Genomic DNA, 18242 nt, shown 5'->3' on the forward strand with positions numbered 1-18242 from the left:
TTAAAGCTTCCTACTCATCAAGCTTACATTCTTTTATTTTAGTAGATGTTATCCAGTCTAACAGATGTTTCTCTACTTTTTAAATTAATAGCCATAAATTCACATACATGTATGTGAAATGAATGAGAGAGATGTTCTTGCATGTCTGAAGGTGCTGACACCTGCCTGTTACTTGCAAAGGGCATTCTGGGGATGAGAAATTTGGGTCTTTACAGTCTCCCATCAGCCCATCACGTAAGAGTGATCCCCTGCAAGACTTCTGGGGATGCCTCCAGCCATAAGTCTGTAAGGGCTGTTCTGATTGCAGTAATACAGTATTACATGGTTTTGTACAAAAAGCTGCAAGGAAGTGTTGCATTTTCTTAGGTCAGTAACATGGCAAACTGGTGGAATTCTAAAGTAATCCCCTGAAGTACTGTGGAGTTGCTATGAAAATAGGCAGGGGCTCAGACTTACATTGTAGAATAAAATGATGATTTATAATTATCTGAGGGGAAAAAAAGTCTGCTTTTCCACATTCCTACTGTATGTGTTGCCATAACTAAAAAAAACCACCAAAAACAACAACAAAAAACCCCACAAAACCCAAAAAACAGTTTTACAGGAGATTTTACTATTCAGGGTTTCTGCCTCACAACACTTTTCAGGTCTTCCTGCAAAAAGGAGTAAAAGTATTCCTGAAAAACAGAAATGAGTTTTTTGTAAGAAATAATCTTGGAGTTATTTAAGACTGTGCTAAATCCCTGCTGCCTTTAGAGAGAACCAGAATCTCCTGAGCACAGAGGTACTTGATACTGTGATACTTCTATTGTGACTTTAAACAAATCAAATTTATTGTTGATGGCAAGTATTTAAGATGACCACGTGTATGCCCACAGTCTAGATCCTGTGTGGAGACTGTCAATATCTTCACCTGTGAAGCTAGTTTTCCCTCAACTTTGAGCCAGAGGTATCCAGCTAGCAAATTGGAGATGTTCTGTTCCCATAATTTAAAAAAAACTTTTGTATTTCCTACTCAGATTATGAACAGCAATGCTAGTTAGAATTTAAGGTTTCCATTTGATTAAAGGCCCTTAGCTTAAGTTTGTTCTTCCCTATTTTATAAATTAGCTGCAAATTTGAGGGAGGAGGATTTGCAAAGACTTAGGTTTGCATTTCTTACTGAGGGTTGTAAGAAGGCATGCAAGGAGGATGTTCCATAGTAGTGCTTGCTCTTTAGCATTGAGGCTTTAGTCTAGCTCTGCGGTTCTGTGTTTGGGAGGTTGCTGCTGAGACTTCTAACTCCAGAACAGCAATGTGTGTTACATTACTAGATGGGCTTTCTGGGGAAACAGAGACTTTGGAGTAATAACTATGAAACACATGGAAGGCAAAGGCATTTTTTGCTCCCCCTGAGAATTAAAGGTGTTGTAGTGGTGGCCTACTGTAGCTTCTTTCATTTGAAGCCTAATCATTAGTTATTCTAGTCTGCCAGGAAGATCTGCGCAGCTGTTTTTCTATATAGTTTAACTTATATACCAGTTTTGTCTACAGGCCCTGTTCCTGCTCTGGCACACAGTACTGGGTGGCGAGTTACACTGTTGCCACAGTGGAATACAATCCTAGCCTGAAAAGTAATTTTTAAAAACCCAAACACAATAAAACAGAGTATGAAGGAAGAAAATAGCCTCTGAGCTATCCCTGTGGCCTCAAGGTAAGCTATCAATACAGTTTAGGATGGAAACTGATTCTCTTTACACACCAGCATTATGATGCACTGCCTATCAAGATTATCATCACACTACCTCTCATGATTATCATCACATATTTATTTACCATGCCCTATCTTCATAAGGAGATACAATCTAAGCATCTGTGTTCTAACTTCAGTCTACATATGACTCAATAGGAGTTGTAGACACACCTTCCTCTTTCCTGGAAGACACACTGGGTGCTCTCTGTGTGGTGATTCTCCCACTTTCACTGCATGAGTGTGCTGGGCCCAAACTCTGAAAGGTGACGACCAAATTTCAGCACAGCTTCTCTGTGCTCTGAGAGCCTATTGTAACATCATTTTTCTGTAGGAGGTGGTTGTACTCTGCATCAAAAGGAGTTACCTTACTCATGTTATACTCTTCTCACTGTTCTTTACAGGACTCCAGGGAGATTACATTTACCCTTAAATTATTGATGTGAAAAGGTGCAGACTCAGGAGACAAAAAACTATGAGTAGGCTTAGTGAATGAACTTGGATGTCAAGGCAGGAGCTTTCCTTGTTTTCTGTCTTTTTCTCTTAATAGTATCTGTTTTCTTGTCTGTGCTGCACTGACAAGAGTTCAGTGAGGCTGCCTCTCTTCCTGTTCTTTTTCACTTATTCCCTAGGGGGATAGATACTACATCTGGACAGAGGAAATCTCTCCCTTTGGATTTTTCCTGTATAATTCACCTCAGCTTATCTCAGAGGATTCCTGAGGAGATTCCTCTTTGGGAAGAAATTACTAAACTATGCTACTTGCAAAAGGGTAGCGTGAAATAGCAACAGACTGTGTGGCACCCAAACATAGCTACGGGGCCAACGTATTAGCATCCTTTTGGTACTCGAACTTTTTTGTTTACGTGGTCTTCCACTGATAAATCAATACATGCAGGTGAACAACTTCTACAAAACACCTTCTGACGATGGCTACGGACCCTCATCAGGCTAAAAAGCAAGCCCTCGGCTGTGACATTAGGATCACTCTTTGTACTGCCGATTTTCATCTCACGTTTCCCGGTAAACCCGCGTCTGGCGTCGGCCCCAGCAGCTCCCCTACCCTGGGCAGCCCGCAGGGCCACCCTCTCCGCCGGAGGGCGCTGCGTGCGCGGCGCACTGCTGCCGCCTCGCTTCCCCGTCCTCCTCCGGGCCAAAGCGACGGGGGCGGGCCGGGGCGGGGCGGCGCGTTGACAGGCAGCCCAGCCGGCGGCCGGTCCGCGGTAAACAGGAGACGGGCGAGAGACCCGGGGGGTGCCCCGGCCCGCAGGAGCCTCGCAGGCCCTGGCTCCGTCGGCGTTCCGGCCCGCCACGTTCCGGCCTCGGGTATGGGCAGCAGCAGCCGCCGCAGCCGGAGGAGGAGCCGCCGGCCCGGGCCCTGTGCGGGGCACCAAGGTAGGCTTGGCCGCCGCCCTGGCTGTGGTGAGCTGCCGCCGCGGGGCCGAGCCGAGTCCGGCGCGGGGGAGGCCAGGGCCGCGGGGGAGCGAGGCTGGGCCGCGGGAGTGGCCCGGGGCGGGTTTCCTGCGGTGCCGCTCGGCCGGCACAGGGACCGCCTGCCCGGGGGGGTGCTGTTATCCCGCAGCAGCTGCTCCGCTCGTCCTGCTCCCACGAACACCGTCTCGCCTCTCCGGTGGGACCGATCGCCACCAGGTGAGGCGGCTGCGGGAAGTCGGTTGGTGCCGGTGGCAAGCAACAGGCAGCTGTGCGGGGGCGGTGTGGCTCAGCCCGAGGCTGCCCCCCGTGGGACCGGCCGCTGTGTCGTGTCGGCCGGGACAGACGGGAGCGTGGCATGGCCGCGAAGGTCGCCTCCGCCGGCCTGTGTGGCGGGAGCTGCGGCGGACCCTACCGTCATTGGCCGATGCGGAGACTCCGCTCGGAGAGTTGAGGGCTGCTTCTCTGTCGGAGCTGAGGAAGCGGCACCGAAATCGCTGGTAAGAGGCTTTTCCACCTCCGTCGTCTTTGTCTGCCCAGCCTCAGCGCGTCTGTGTGCGCATTGGCGCCGGCAGGAGTAGTGCCGCTCGGGAGAGACCGAGGTGGGATCAGCCGGGTGGGAAGGAAGCTGTGTTTACAGTGGGGCTCCGATTTGGAGGAGGACCCGAATTTGCATTTGGTTAGTGATGTGCAACGAAGATACACCAAAGAGAAAGCTTTACGCAAGATATACTGGTCACAGCGTGTTTGTAATGAAGTGTGAAGTTTCATGGCAGACTGAGAAATAGTCAGAATTCCTTCATGCCTCCTAGAACTAGTTTGAAGATAGAGCAATGCTCGGATTGCTCTAAACTGTAACACTTTAACTTTTCCTCGTTTCGGTGGCTGGTAGCGCAAGCAAAACTGTTACGATAAGATGCCAATGCAAAATCGTTTTGAAACAAACTGCAGGGCAAGAGGGCACACAGCTCAGGCTCTGCAGTTGGCAAAGGACTTGTACAATTCTGAGCATGGCAAATTTATGAAATAACCCAGCAGTGTGAACAGAGAAGGGACAGTTTAGGTAGATCTTGAGCAGGGATGGAAAGAGATCTTGGAAGGAAAATGAAGGTGGAAAAGTCTGACACGAACAGTTCAGCTGAAACAGGAGCACCCTTTGTACACTTGTGAAATTAGTTCTGGAGTAGTGTCAGATGAGGCTGAGGTTGATCCTGCAGTCACCCTGGTCAAAATTTTTATACATAACACTGATCATTTTTCATTGAGGGAGACTGCCTCTGGACCATGATTACTAGAAACATCTGGGGTCCTGGCCAAAGGGTACACCCCGGCACCCAGCACCCCGGCACCTGCTAAGTGGAGTTTGCAGCTTCTCAGCTGTGTCCCAAACCCTTTGGTGCCAGACTTCCCTGAGCATCCTGGTAGCTGCCTGGGAAAAGTGAGAAATTCCCAGAATTTTATTCTGCTACAGTTGCTGAAAGTCTGAACAGCTGCCACTTTGCTGGGAACTTTGTGTGACTTAGTGGACTTAAAAATTTCACAATCCACTGACTATTTCTTGTTATGGCGTTGGAGTTTTTTGTTATCATTTTGGGTTTTCCACTTGGTTTTCAGCTAGACTTAGCCACCAGCTTTGCTTATAGAGGTAAATTAATTGAAAAGAACCAATTTTTCTTGTTTGGGTTTCCCATTGGAAGAAAGGCTGCAACCCTTTTCATGCTTCAGTGTATGGATATGTGGCCAGAATTGGTGGAGGTGTCCAGATGAGAGTGAAAATCCACCTGTTGCCTGGATGCATTTGCCCAGTTTTGAGGTCTAACTTTCTGGACAAGCAACTGTCCCAGGCTCAGGGGTGAAAGGGCTCAGTCTTCCCAGATGCTGAGGCTGTCACATGTGCTTTGGGCAATGTACCAATGTCTTTTCTCTGCCAGTCTGATCTCCTTATTGCCCTTCTAAACACTCATATTAGTGGGAGAGGCAAATCACTGCAGGAACGTGGCACCTCCCAGTAGTAATGCTGCTCAAGGAGAGAGTTCTTACAAGTCCTGTATTCATTCTGCTGCCAAGAAAAAGCAGTCTCCTACTATGGGTCTTTCCTGCCATATACCTCAGAAGCAGTTAGTCCTAATGTGACTGAAAGCCAGCTCCAGAAGGAATGAAGAATTGAGCAAGGATGATCATTTTTAAGGAAAAATTAAACAGGTATGAAGTGTCCTCTTATATTTATTCATTTACTTTGTTTTATTTTGCTCTAGTCCTGCCCTTCCTCCCTCCCCAGAAAAACCAAGGAACTCTTGGTCTTGTAGAAATGGCTAACTTGTATTCCATAAGAGGATGTATTTGGGCTACTTTAAAAAACTAAAAGGCTTTGAAGGAAGGAGCTTGCAAAAAGTGGATCTCATTGTCCTTCAACCAGTTCTGTGTGTAGCAGGAAAACAGTGAATGGCAAAGCTGTAGAAGGCTGTAAAGAACAAGCAACTTAAAGTCTGGGGAAAACTGCACTTCCAAGGTGTAAGGTGTTAAGTGAGAAATCTTCCTGGGGAACAAACTATCCAGCTACTGTCTGCTCCTCTTCTTTTTCTGGAGCATCTAGTGCTAGCTGCTGCAGGAACTGAGTGAACCATGTAAACCACACATCTAATTCGCTGTGTTAATTTCCACAGTGAAAATTCATGTAGCGTTTACTATGAGTTTCTGTTTTGCTGATTTGTATGTTGACTGCAAAAATTTGGTGGCAGCTTGCTTTTGGCATAGCAGAATGGGCCTTAAACTTGCTGTGTGGGCTTTGTTCATTGTGAAATTACTCAGCTCCAAGTGCTTGAAACTGCTTCACTAAGTTAGGGCCATCTATACTAGCTCTGTGGCCTGACTTTTGTTGGCAATTGTCCAAAGGACTCACCATTTCCAGAACTGATTCTTTTTCACTGTTTCCCACAATGTTTTTGAGGTATCTAATGATATTCATGTGAAGCATGAAAAGACCACAAATAACAGATTACATTATTCTTATTGATTCTGGGGCAGGTAAATGGACAAGAGCCTTGAAAGTACAGTCTTTTTTGAAATTAAATGTACACTTTAAGTGCTGTGTTATTCTTAAATGTAACATCAGTACACAGGCAAGACAGTTCACAAACAGCAAGAGATATCTCAGGCATCAGCAGTTTCTAATGCTTGCGGTTTCTTTCCTCAGGGACTAGGGGCAAGGTTGGCCTTTATAATGTACTTAGCTGGTTATCAGGTTTGCTACCTCACTGGAGCTCAGTTTTGATACCTGCAGGCAAGGAGGGGAGCTCGGTGTTACATGTTGAATTTAACCAGAGGTCTTCAGAATGTCGTGGTTAATTGAATTCAACTGAAAACAGTGTTGGCAATTTTGATGCCCAGTGTATATCTAATTAGTGGGAAATACTTAAAGATTCTAGAAATGGTGGCTGAGATTTTTCCATAGTTGTTTGATACAGAGTCAACTAATAGACGAGCACTTTATCCTTGGAGACTCATTTAAGGATTCCAGTTGTAAACCTTGCAGAATATGTATCTATAATCAATATAGAATATATTTGTCATATATTTTGGGGTAGGCAAATCCTGTGTGTCAGTTAAGTATGCTTCGATATGTGCCCCTTGAGTTTCTATGTGTCCTTCAAAAAGCATCGGAAGTGCACAATGCATGTCACCAGTCCAATCTGCAGATGAGACTGGTTGTGAACAACTGTGCCAGAGTTTTTATTTGGAAAACAGCTACTGGATTTAGGAATGTCATTTAAGAGGCGGCTGAAAACCACCAGTCCCCCAGTTTGGCCATGACTTTGGTAAGATCATGTGTTTGTAGACCATCAAGGGTAAGAGGTTCATTACAAGGAATAAAAAAAGGTTCCCAACTGTTCTTGCCTGAGTGGGTAGCTTGACTGCTGTCATGTCCTGGACATAGGTCAAGAAACACTTTTCTTTTGAATTAAAGGGTCAGTTGAATTATACAGAAGGAAGGAAAGATGGAAGTATCTAGGGTGACAGGCAAACAAACAAACCAAAACAAAACGGTGCAAGGTTACAAAGTTGCTGGTTGGTTTTTTTTCAAAGCATGCAAATCCTTGGTGCCTCCCTTCCTTCCAAATACTTTGTTTTCTTAAAAGCCTGTTTGTTCCTCTTTATTGTGTGTCCTGAGCATGTAAGGAAAGGTATCTATAGGGAAAAAAATCCACAATCTTTCTTAATAAACAGATAGGCTTTGTCTGGGTCTGATCTGCTGGTTCTAATGACCAGAATAATTTGTCACTCAGACTTGCTTCTAATAACTCTGTGCCATCAGTGCAGCTTGAGGAGGGGGGAATGCACTTATGTGCTTGTCACCAGAGTTGTGTTTCAAGTTCTGCTTTCTAGACACGGGTGAATTTTGGCTTTGGAGGATCATTTGAGTAATATTAACTGAACTGGAAGCAACAGACTCACTGTATACAAACTGTCCTATAGCACCAATTAAATATTGATGAAGTATTCAGTCAGATCTTGCTACTTTAAGAGCTCCTTATGGCAGCAGGGCTGAACCTGGCCTTTACCTTCCTAGGAGAGGGAAGGTGATGTCACAGGGATTATTGGTGGGAGCTCCTCCTCACCCAGTTACTGCAGGCTTTACAAAAAATAATAACTTTTGTTTAATTTTATTTGAAATAACCTTTAAGGCATTTCTTGGTGGAAGAGTCTCCTTCAGAACCAAAGGGGGCTGTAGTAAGACAAAGTGCCTTTTCTGCATATTTATACTTGCTTTCACTGTCACTGGTTCTTCGTGTCATCCAGGACAGAGGATTAATCTCTCTGATCCCTCTATTTCTAGTTGTAAAAGCACAGTGTGCTATTGAGGGTGATTCACTACTAGGCCAATCCCCGTTATAATCTCTTGTAACTACAAATTCATCAGAAGAGGAAGGCTAATGGAAAAATGTGGCCTATTTCTGTATGTATGTGTATATTTATGTATTTATTTTCTGTGCATATATATTTTTATGGGAATGTGAAATTGAGTTTATGGGAATGTGAATTGAAATGCAGAGAGTGGTGCAATACAGGACTCTGCCATGCTTTCATAACATGGGCCACATTATAGCCAGAAATTCTTCCAAATGCCTCCTATTGCCCTATCTTGAGTGTGGTTTTGTCCCGTTCTTTCCTGTTTCCCATGACCTCCTTCAGCAAACAGCTCTTAAGGGGCTTGTAGCAGAGTTCTTCGTACTGTTAAGTGCAATAGATGAAAGTGAAAGTTGGAGGTGGATTTTCTGTTCATAATAAGTCTGGTGAAGTCTGACATACAAGAGCAATGAGAAGAGCACTAGGTAATAGTTTGCTATAGGTAATGACAGAGAGGAAAATACACACAGGAGCAGTCTGGCTCTCTCTGAAGTTAACAGTAGGCTTTGCTTTTCCTTCCTTTCTGGTAAACGAAGTGAGTTTCCCCTGTAGTTCAAAATGTAGTTCCCCTGCATCCAAAACGGTTTCTGTTTAAATGTGATTATTGTCATCACAGCTTTCAGAGTCATTTTCATCTAGTGTTTTTTTCTCTAGTGCTGTCTGTGACCAGTCTGTGACATTGAAGCTACTCCTATAAAATGTGTGTATAAGTGCATGCATGTAATATATGTATAAAAAACCCCAAGTAGATGGAAGACTTATAAAGGAGTTGCTACTCTTTGACAAGGCAAATGATCTCTAGGTGAGAGGATTTTCTTATACCAAACAACATAAATACATACTAAACTAAATTGTGACCTGTGGCAAAGAAGGGAAAAAAAAAATCTTCTTAGCTCTGAAAAGAAGAGGAAGTTCATTTGCAGCTAAAGACTTCTTGTAAGAGACAGGAAATCTGAATCTTGTTCCTGCTTCTGGCCTTTATTTCCCGGCTTCAGTTACTTCACCTATGTGTACTTTAGTTTCCTGCAACCTAGTTGTTACCTCTGTCCTGGTTTTATTAAGGTTCTTAGAGTGTGGAGGATTTAATTTTTTTATTATTATTGCTTAGCCTGCTGTGCACAGGGAAGTGGGCTTATCCAGTCACACTTCAAGTAACTCCTGAACCTGTTGGCTAAATGCCAGTTATTTGCTGGAACTTTAGATGTTGCAGGAAGGGAATCTAAATTGCAGTGTCACAACCTAGAGCTGCAGCCTCACCTTGCACCTGTGGAGATAGCACTTTTTTAGCCTCAAGATGGTTCATGTGGTTGAGTGGCCTATATGGAGCATGCAGCTACAGAATACCAAACTCTAGGATGTCAGACTGTGCTAATCCTTCTGCCCATGGGATGGCCTTCTTCCATTGCAAGATCTTCTGGGAGCCTAAGAAAAATGGTTAAGTATTGTTATTACATTAGAGCTGGCACGGTGCAGCAACCTTCACAGAACTGATGCTTGATAACATAAGGGGGTGGAGGGAGGAGAAATTCTATTATAAAATTACAGGAGTCATGTCAGGCTGACTTGCTCTTGGGAGTTAACAAAAAAAGAAGTAGTATGTTTGATTAAAAGATGGATGGAGATTTTTAGCTTTGCTCTTGGCATAACAAAGCAGAAGCAAATAAAAATGAGATCAATATTTTAGCCTTCTAAATGCATTAGTGTTCTTAGGAAGCATTTTAACACTGTAGCTTTGAAATATCTCATTGCTTATGGGCATGGAAACTCTATGTTGCCTTTTAGCAGTTGCTTTTCATGAGATGTGTATTTTTGGTTCTGTGATTTTCCTGACAGTGATGTTCAGCTCTTTGGTATCGTTCATGCTAGAATCAGGCCTGACAGGGGAGGAAAACCTCTGACTGAGACACTAGAGTTAAGTCTTTCAAATGCTGCAGAAATATTCACCAAGTTACTTTCATTACAAAATTGCAAGGCTTCAAAGGACTCCATGTTTTTCTGTACAAGCTGCTACATGCTTTGGCAGGTGTGTGAGAGAGTTCTGCTCTAGTACACCTGCAGAGCTCTGCAGCTCCCAAGGTCTTTTAGAGATGAGATTATGTGCCCTCCTGGGAGTGTCGGAAAACTGCACAATTATGTTTTCCAGGCAAATCACTGAGGTGTGGTTTGCAACTCTGTTGTATTTTCCAAATAGGAAGAGGTTCAAAATTATTCCTTTTTGACCTTTCCTGATGTATCTGATTACATTCTTAAATGAAATGTTTGGCTTGTTCCTAGAGAGGCCATATGAAAGTGATAATTAGAACTACAGCCTCAAAGCTGTTTGTTCAAAGCAGCAGGAGATGGCCCTGCCAAAACGCTGTGCCTTGCACCAGGGCTGCCTTGCTTTTTACCCTTGCTCAGTAAGGCTGCATCTGAGGTGCACGTAATTAAGTATGGTAGCATCTCCTGTACATATGTAGGTGCCAGAGGCAGTGGTGGGGTAAGTCTGATGTATGCTTTGTAGTCTTTTGGTGGTTTTCTTATTTTCAAGATTGGTCTTCCAGAGTCAGCATTTGGTGTTTTGGAGACCCTGAGGCATCAGGTCTAGGCTTTTACTCACTAATGGTGTTGATATCAACTTCTCTAACCACATTGCAAGTATCCCAGCTCAGTTGCTGTTGAACATGTTTGATTCAAGATAGGATTTCTCACTCACTTTCCTTTGTTAGTGATACCCTGGCAAGAAGTAAGTGTAGCATTTTGTGGTCCAGCTGCCTGAGAGCGAGGAAGCTGGGTCAGGATCAGTTCCTTAAAGAGAAAGGGAATTAAGTACATCATGCATTTTATTCTTGGCTGTGATCTTCCATTGTGTCTGTTAGGCATTTGTTATGTTTGTTTGCTTTTGCTGTATATTTGAGTACTTCTTGTCAGCTGGGGTGTGTGTTCAGTCTCTCTTATCTGTCTTTGAATGCCTATTGGGAAGTTTTTTCAGTCAACATGTTCTCACTGTGCAGTACTACAGGTGCTTTACACAGACTTGGTAGGGTTGTGATGTCCTCAGGGATCCTGCTGTTTAGACTGTTGGCTGGCTGCTTGTCAGCTGCCTTTTCAGGTCCTTCATTGCCGCTGTGTTTAGGCTTTCCGGTTTGTAAAACCTGTGTGAGTTTGGCTTAGCCTGGCTTAACTGGCTGTGCCTGCTGCTGAGGTTGTGTAAGGAAGCTGCAGGGATGGTTCTGCTCCAGGGTGGATACTTTGCTCAGGGAAGGTGTGTTTGCCAGTTGTACCTTAGTGCTTTAGTGTTAACACCCTTTCCACATGACCCCACAAAGCATATACTTATCCCTTGTCACACAATTTGCATTGCAGCTTCTGTGAATAAGGGAAGAGAGACAGACAGCTGATGAGCCAACCTCTAACTGACCTCCTTTGGGCTGTATCATGTGTGGGTCATGGATAGATCTTCACGGTTAGTGTAATACAACTAATGCATATGAGAGACATCTGAGCTAAGAACACAGAATTTAACAAGATGATGAAACTGTTTGGTTTCAAGTCTGAAAGTTATTCTTGTCAGCAGGGAATGGGAATGGAAGCATCTTGACTGTACACAGGGCATCCTACTGAGGCCAGTAACATGGACATACGGCAGCACAGACCTGCTTTTCTGAGATGCTCTTTGTCATCAGTTTCCAGCAACCTCTGCATCAAGCAGAGTGGCAAGTTTCTGTGCCAGGCATTTTTTTTTCCATGGGCTATTTCTTCTTCCTTTATTGGAATGTGTCAAAATAAAAAAGAAAATCACTGTCAGGCTAAGTCATGCTTTAACCTCGTGATCAATAAAACAGTACGGTACACTGTCACTGGGCCTTCTGTGCCCCCTTCTATTAAAAAATGCCATTCCAACATGACAGCTGTCACAGAGGGATGGGTTATTTGAGCTTGTAAATGTCTTCACCACTGGTGTGTGAAGGCAGCTGTGCCTTTTCATACCTTTTCATTTGCCCTTGCCACTTTTTCTAGACTTTGAGTAAGAAACCTGAAGAACCTAAGAAGTCTCTTCTGGGCTGTATGTTATCTGCTTCCTCTTTCCTCTCCTCCTTGCAAAGATGACTGATGGATTATGTTTTTTGAAGAGATACCAAGTGTTGCATTGGAAGTTGATGTGTAAAATGTAGCCTTAGAAAAAGCAGTGACTAATTTACAAGTTACTGCAGGTCCAATTTGGTCAGATGATAGCTAAAAATAATCCAGCCTACATCATCTAATTCTACAGCTGATCTCTAAAGAGAGAAGTATTCTAATTCATAACCTGCTATAGGACAGTATCAGCGACTGAAGCAATACCTCTGGTTTGCCAGTCAGGAAAGTCTGTGCAGAATCAGTGTTTGGGAAGGAAATTTTGGGTTGAGACCAGATGCTTTAAGGTTGATGACACTGACTTTGCACTGGATTCATAGTGAGTCTTTGTCCTGCCCCGGGGTGCAGTTTTGCCAGCAGTGTCTTGTGGTTTGTTTTTTTTGCAGGCAGAGAAGGTGCCTTCCTCGGTTGACATCTTCTTCCTAGAGTGTTGTGGGTTTTTTTTCTTTAAAGGACCATCCTCAAAAAACCCAACCAAACAAAACCCACAAAGCACACAGACAAAAATCCACAAGCACACAAACCGACATGTGGATGTGTGTTATGTTTTTGTTTCCTGCTTGAAGCTGTTAGGTAGCATTGGTTGAGCATTGTAAGACAGCTGCCTGGCTTTGCTGCAAAAGCAGTGCAAGGATGAAGGGTCCTCCTTCAGCTGAGATATTTAATGTTTCCTGAAATTGGAGAATGAATACCTTTTAGTCTCCTTTTTGGTTTTGTTTCTAATTTAGATGGTTAATGCCCTCTGTAATGGAGCAGTGAGAGATCAGCTGGCCTTGCTGAGCTGTGAATCTTACGTTACCTCTGCAGGAAAAGTGCATGGTGTGAGACTGTACCAAATAGCTTCTTCAACAGAGAATGGTAGTGGGAGCTTTTGCCATCACCAGGCAATACCATTCACTAAATAGCACATGTCCATGCAAAACAAGAAGTGTAACTTGCGCTAGGACCAAGGCTTTATTCAGAGAGAGCGTGGCTCTTGAGGACTGTCAGGCATGAGATCACTTGTCACACAGAGTGGACCATGCCTGTTCCTAAGTACAATACTGCTTCTTTTAGCACCCAGAGACTGAAAGGAATGGTTGGTTTCTCCAAGGAGAAAGCAGCAGTGTTTGGTCACTGATGGATTCCTGTTCACTTCAAAAACAGCAGAATTCATATCCTTTGTTTTTAAATACTTTGACCATCTTGAAGTTGCTGTACAGCCCTTGTGTGGGAACCTGTGCCAAAGATGGGACTGTCTCTGGAGTGGAACATGCCAACTGTTTTAGGTGAACAGAAAACTGGAGATTTTTGTCTTGACTGTCTAACATCTGTTCATTTGGAATAGTGAGTAGTCTTTTCAATTAAAAAAAAGAATTGCCATTTTAAAAAGTTAATAAATAAATATGTCCTTATCTCTCCATTAGCCTCATTCAGTAGGCATTCAAATTATTTGCCTGTAATATTTTTACTTTATCTACCCCTTGGTAGAGCATTAAATCTCTTGAATATTATTGTAACTACTTAGAGAAGAAAACCACATGGTCAGCAGGTATGGGTCCTGGAAAACATGAAGGATAGTAGGGTAGGGTCAGGTGGATTTATCTCACTGCACCTTTGAATACAGTTGATGTAAAAATTCTGATGTGGCCTCAAGGGATTCAATGCTCCCCTGATTTCAGCAGTGTTTTCCTCCAGGACTGATGAGATTTTGGCTTACAAATAAAAAGTTGTTTAAGCAGCAGATCCTCAGAGCACTGCTAGTCAGCCTCTTCTACAACTACCTGAAGGGTGGTTGTAGCCAGGAGGGGGTTGGTCTCTTCTCCCAGGCAACCCGCACCAGAACAAGAGGACACAGTCTCAAGCTGCACCAGGGGAAGTTTAGGTTTGAGGTGAAGAGAAAGTTCTTCACAGATAGAGTTGTTAGCCATTGGAATGAGCTGCCCAGGGAGGTGGTGGAGTCACCATCCCTGGAGGTGTTCAAGAGGGGATTGGATGTGACACTAGGTGCCATGGTCTAGTAGTCGTGAGGTCTTGGGTGACAGGTTGGACTTGATGATCTTTGAGGTGTTTTCCAACACTGTTGATTCTATGTTTCTAGGAAGAAACAGACCTGTGCAGTTCTCGGGGTTTCTCATGAATAGGCACAATTTCTCTGTATTTCACTTTCTTTGAGCAGCCTTTCGCAGCTGGCTGGGGTTGACTGGCAGTGAGCAGCTAGCGGATGACAGACTGCAGAAATACTGCTATAGTGAAAGCTGTGATGGATTTGATTTTATACAGATCTTGCAAGTGCATGGGAATGGATTGGTGAGGGTTTGTGCTGTTTCTCTAAACTTCTCATATAATCCCTAAACTTCTAAATATTTTTAGAAATTAACTGATACTGGAGGGGACAGAAAGAGTCAACACTTGATTATTGAACTGAGAATGAGCACAATGGGTGAGGATACAACTGCTGGGCTCTGGTTTCTTTTCTGTGTAGGAAGGCACTGGTTTAAATGAATCCACAGTTGTGTATTCATCTCATGATTGCATCCAGTGGCTATTTTAGGTACGGTGGAGATGAATGGCCCTTTATAGACAGTGGTAAGGAGTGCCTTGTCTGTGGGGTTCAGTAATGCCAGTGCCTTCTTTTTGGGTGGCACAGAGTACTGTTGTGGGGGAGGATGGGCAGAACCAACATACACGTGCCAGCACACTCGCATGAAATAACACCCTAATGAAGGGAAACTATGCTGATGCTTCTCTACTGCCAGTGTATCTGTGCTGGTGTGGGTAGCCAGGATGAAGGAAGCCAGGCTGTTTTTCAGGCTTCTGAAATCAGTTGCTTGGCCTTAAAACTACGGACACTTTTGATAAGAGCATGTGCAGCCTTTTTAAACACACAACATATCCCATGATAAGATTGCAGCTGGAAGAGGCTGTTCTGGCACTGGAGGGGAATTAATTTTGTTCACAGACCTGGATTCTGTCTGTAGGCTTTACATAGCTTTACTTTTTAATGATAATGCTGTGACACAGAGGTTCTTAAACGCTTCATAGGATAGTATTCACGTTGAAACTGATGAGAAATAATATCATGTTCACCTGTCTGGCAACCATCTAAAATCAAGATCTGGCAATTTTTGGTGAGGATGCAGATGTGTAACTGAAGGATTGGCTCAGATGTGTACCACTCCTATTGCTTATCTTACTGTAGCACTTCAGTCTGTACTTTTGGTTGTGCTAGGTACTGTACACTGCCATGTTAAGGAACAATACCACCCCCACAGAAGCTATCTGTACAGCTGAGACAGACTGGAGAGCAAAAATGCTGTTATCTTTCCATAGCACAGAAGTGACTGAACTGAAGAACTTAAATGATTTGCCTTCCTGAACCACAACCAGCAGGCATGCCTTTGTATTGGTAATATTTGAAGTAAAGTTAAAGACAGACATTTATGTCTATAGGACTGTGGGCCCCCCTAAGCTGAGCACAAGTTCTCAGAAGCTCAAAGAGCTGGTCCTTCCTGTGTTGCCCTCTGGAGAGGGGGTTCTTGTTGGATGTTGTCAAAGGTATCAACATAGAAAAAGATGGAAACAAAAAACCATAAAGTAGGCATGCTGTGCCTGAATGTACTTCCCAATAAAACCACGCTCCAAAATCTGTTATATTTTATTGACTTGTAGTACTTTGCTGTATTTAAAATTGATTTAAAATTTAATACTTCTTACTTCAGGGGAATAGCAAATGATTTCTGGTAGCTAGTTTTGCACCAGCAGTTCAGATTGCTTTAAAATGTGGGAAATTTTGGTTGAAGACAGAACTTCTTGATGCGATGCATGTTAATGGAAGAATTGGGTACAGGGTACTTGGTACATTGCCCTTTTTACTGTACACTTGACATTTTGAAGACACTGGAGCTGGGATTGTTTAGCCTGGAGAAGAGGAGGCTCAGGGGAGACCTCATTGCTCTCTACAACTACCTGAAGGGTGGTTGAAGCCAGAAAGGGGTTGGTCTCTTCTCTCTAGCAACTAGCATGAGAACAAGAGGACACAGTCTCAAGTTGCACCAGGGGAAGTTTAGGCTCGAGGTGAGGAGAAAGTTCTTCACTGAGAGAGTTGTTATCCATTGGAATGGGCTGCCCAGGGAGGTGGTGGAGTTACCATCCCTGGAGGTGTTCAAGAGGGAGCTGGACATGGCACTTGGTGCCATGGTTTAGTCATGAGGTCTGTGGTGACAAGTTGGACTGGATGATCTTTGAGATCTCTTCCAGCCTTGTGATATTGGATTTGGGCTCTCCAGTTTCGTTGTGCAAGTCCTAAAGAATGTGCTTTACAGCTGTTTCCCCAGAGTTTAAAGGTTCATCATAATGATTCAGAAATCTGGACTTCTAGAGAAAAGTTATGTTGTAACTTAAAACTTTAAGTAAAGAGTTAACTGGCATTTAACTCATCACTCCAGAAATACATTCTTACATGCACCACTTCAGAAATTTATTTACCCAGAGACAAAGAAGGAACAATTTCATACTTCTTCAGAACACAGAATCATGTAGTCAATAGTATTCTTTTTACTCTGTCTTAAGAGGAATGTTTTGCCTGGTAGTAGTTAAACAATAATAAAGAAATGCTGCTTAGGCACTTGTTCAACTGTTAGCCTCTGATGTAATGGAAAATAAGTGATGTAGCACAGGGCTTTCCTAAAAATGCATGATTGTTATCTGTGTACAATACAGACTGTGAGCAATGTCCTCACTGAACATTGATGAGATTGTTTTGTTTCAGTGCTATCTTGCATTGTAAATATTTACACTATTTGAGCAGCACAGGCTTTCATTGTTTTCAGTGTAAATTTATGCAGTTGTGTTTAGTAATGGTTATTAATTTTGAAGATAAAAATACAGAGTGATTTCCCCCACCCACTTGCTGGATTTCAGAACTGATTTAGTGTGTCATGAACCCCAAAAGGAATTTGGTAGAGAATGGAAATGATCATGAATTATGCATTTTAACATGTGGACTTGTGTACTAGGGTAGAAATTTGCTTGCAAATATATGTTGGTGCAGATCTCTCTCAGTGGTCTGTGTGTGGTTTAGTATGTCCCTCTTTCCGTTTCTTTTAAAAATCATTGATCATACGTAGTGCTTTGACAAACCATAGTGATCATGTGGGCATTTTTCCCAATAGATTTGCTATTATTCTGGAGGTCTAGGGTGTTGCCTTGTCTTTGACATCAGCTATGGTCATTCCTGGCATATGCTAGTTTCGTGGAGTTTGGATGTTTCCCGTGGAGTTGGGTGTGTTTTGTATCTGGTGGATGTACTGTGGACTCTCCTGTGCTGATTGCAAGGTGATCTGCAATTGCAGGGGACTAACACTAGCAATCTTAGTGGACCATTCCTAAACCTGTGTTCATATTAACCTGACATGTTTTGTATTCCTTTAACTTAAGAATTTCAAATTGTATGAAACCTTACCTCTGGTCTCTCTAGCTATTTCTGTGGGTTAGTAAGGAATCAGTGCATCAGTGTGCACACTGTGATGGAATCCAGGTAGGTTACTGCTGTGCTATGCTTTTGGATGTGTAGTATCAAAAGGAAAATAGCTTTTGATAAAACCTGTAGCACTAGGCATGGTACTGCAGCGTGTTGTTATCTGATAATGAATGTTATGAAGAAGCCAGTCATCATCCATACTGTTAAGAAAAATTTCATTTAACCCTTGTGATTAAGACAATCTAATTTTTGCTCTGGAGGGTGGCTTCAGTGCCAAGTTGGAGGGAAGTCTGCCTCTTCTGAAGAGGGGCATTAATGTCTCAGGAAGCCATTCTCTACTCATTGTGGGAGTTGATGGGATCATGGCTAAGATGATCACAAGGCAAGTCCTGTACATGCTGTGGTATTGCATCCTGCTTGCAGCAAAGCTGTAAAGACTCACAGGTTGAGGTGTGATTCACGTGGTAGACTTACTCTGTTTGGAAGCACCTCAGGGCAGGAAGATGTGTTTAATGTGAAGGAGTGAGGTGAAATGGTGATTATGTAGGCGAAAATATGAGTAGCACTCCCTTATGCAAATGGACTTGGAATTTCAGTGGA

The 18242-nt window shown here is 43.4% G+C and overlaps 1 protein-coding gene across 3 annotated transcripts in view; it reads left to right on the plus strand.

Annotated features, from left to right (window-relative positions):
- The first annotated feature begins 2931 nt into the window (after positions 1-2931).
- The window catches only part of MARCHF8 (membrane associated ring-CH-type finger 8), an 84797-nt gene continuing 69486 nt past the window's right edge, over positions 2932-18242 (plus strand). For all 3 annotated transcript variants that reach the window (XM_054163433.1, XM_054163438.1, XM_054163435.1), the window contains exon 1: positions 2932-3124. The gene's annotated coding sequence lies outside the window, so the exon portion shown is untranslated. The remainder of the gene's footprint in view (positions 3125-18242) is intronic.

Source organism: Dryobates pubescens, chromosome 8 (genome assembly GCF_014839835.1).
Source record: "Dryobates pubescens isolate bDryPub1 chromosome 8, bDryPub1.pri, whole genome shotgun sequence".
Classification (NCBI taxonomy): Eukaryota; Metazoa; Chordata; class Aves; order Piciformes; family Picidae; genus Dryobates; species Dryobates pubescens.